The sequence below is a fragment of the Meles meles genome, chromosome 5 (genome assembly GCF_922984935.1).
Source record: "Meles meles chromosome 5, mMelMel3.1 paternal haplotype, whole genome shotgun sequence".
In the NCBI taxonomy this organism is placed as follows: domain Eukaryota; kingdom Metazoa; phylum Chordata; class Mammalia; order Carnivora; family Mustelidae; genus Meles; species Meles meles.
Genome location: NC_060070.1, coordinates 70633739 through 70635917, shown reverse-complemented (window position 1 = coordinate 70635917; position 2179 = coordinate 70633739). Strand labels below are relative to the sequence as shown.

The 2179-nt window shown below is 39.6% G+C and overlaps 1 non-coding gene across 1 annotated transcript; it reads right to left on the bottom strand.

The window, feature by feature from the left end:
• Positions 1-596: 596 nt before the first annotated feature.
• LOC123942880 lies at positions 597-698 on the bottom strand. Its single transcript, XR_006818512.1, has one exon. It is a non-coding gene; the product is annotated as a U6 spliceosomal RNA (small nuclear RNA).
• Between the last annotated feature and the right edge of the window lie 1481 nt (positions 699-2179).

Sequence of the window (2179 nt, the reverse complement as noted above, 5' to 3'; positions counted from 1 at the left end):
ATGAGTTTTTTAGTGTATAGAGTATTTACTGTATTACTATTAAATTTCTGTATGCATTACATTAGTCATCCAAGTATCATTGGACCACCAATGGAACACAGAGATGAGCACAATAAAAATTAATGTGCTTGTCTTTGATAATTTGCTGACTTCCAGTCATATAAAAGCCATAGATTTGGACATATTTCCAATTTTGTCATTATGACAATTATGTATGTCAAGGTCAGAGAATAAAACATTTTTTACACTGTGTTAGCTTGATTTATAACTTAAATATTGAGACAATACGGTATGCTGGCCTCTGATTTTACTTTTTTTTTCATTTTATAGGTGTTGAATAGTTTATGAATTGGTACAATAGGTTTTTTTATTTTTATTTTTATTTATTTATTTATTTGATAGAGATTGCAACTAGTCAGAGAGGCAGGCAGGGAGAGAGAGGAGGAAGCAGGCTCCCTGCTGAGCAGAGAGCCCGATGCGGGGCTCGATCCCAGGACCCTGGGATCATGACCCGAGCCGAAGGCAGAGGCTTTAACCCACTGAGCCACCCAGGCGCCCCAGTACAATAGGATTTTTTAACATGCAGAAAACATGGAAGAAACATGGAAGGCTTCACAAATTTGTGTGTCATCCTTGCACAGGGAACATGCTAATCTTTGTATTTTTCTGATTTTGGCATATGTGCTGTCGAAGAGAGCCCCGCAATTTTACTCTTTTTTTTTTTTTTTAAGATTTATTTATTTGTCTGAAGGAGAGAGCAAGAGAGAACACAAGCAGGGGGACTGGCAAGCAGAGACAGAGGGAGAAGCAGCTTCCCACCAAGCAAGGAACCCAATACAGGAATTGATCCCAGGACCCTGAGATCATGACCTAACTCAAAGGCAGATGCTTAAGGAACTAGACCACCCAGGTGTCCCTCCAGTTATACTCTTGAGTCCTGAAACCCTTACTCCTGGGCCTGTCTGCTCACATTTGACCCAGTACTATCCAAGTGACCAGAGTTAGGTGACCTGGTTTATTAGTAGTGACCTTTCAACAAGGAAAAGAAGTTATGTCATCTCAGCCTGAAAATATCTTACTATTCACTCGGGAAATATTGTTCCATGCCTTTGGTTCTGGTAATGTAGTTTCTTTTCTAAAGAGGAATTTCTCTTCCTGAAAAAGCTCAGTCATTTTTATGTTCTGCCTTCTTAGTTTTGTCACTGAAATTTCCATTTCATGAGTTGCAATATAGAACATGTGCCGAATAAATTCTGGTCTTATACAGAGAAAGACTTAGGGAAACCTCACTTTTCAAAGGTCAGTGCTGGCTGTCCATGACACTGTGTAATAACTTCACCCCTCATTTAGTATTACCTATGCATTGTGTGGGGGATGAGAAAATGGGATGTCACATTAGTCTGTTTGCCGGTATACACACAGCATCCACAAACATATATAATATATATGTTTGTAATGAATTGGCCTTTGTAAATAAACTGTAATAGAGAGAAGAGATGTAACAAAATATGTTAAAACTACTTTGGGAGCTGATACAGAGCCCAGGAAAATTTTTCTATAATAGTATAAGTAAAAGCCATCTATTAGGGTAAATTGCCCAGAGCAGAGAGAAGATAGTGGTTTGTCTTCGAGAACAAATGACAAAGATAGGATGACTTCCTGAAGGAAAGCCCTACAGCTAGGATGGATAGTCTATGCCTCCTGCTATTCTTTTTTATTTTATTTTATTAATTAATTAATTAAAAAAATTTTTTTTTATTTATTTGACAGAAAGAGATCACAAGTAGTCTGAGAGGCAGGCAGAGAGAGAGGAGGAAGCAGGCTCCCCGCTGAGCAGAGAGCCCGATGTGGGGTACAATCCCAGGACCGTGGGACCATGACCTGAGCCAAAGGCAGAGGCTTTAACCCACTGAGCCACCCATGTGCCCCTTCTTTTTTATTTTAAATGCACCCGCACTTAGACCTCAGCTTCCAGGTTCCACAATGGGAGCCCCTACCTTCTACTTTACATAGAGGCCCAAAACTATTTGGACCTGTCCCGCTGCTTGATTCTGTTCTTTGTTATTTCTTAACTAGTCTTAGAATAAAGACTTGGGCCTTTTCTTCTGAAGAAAAGTTAAGGAATCTCGAGTAGCTCTTTGAAACCAAGCTCAATCACCCTTGCCTTTGAAACCATAAT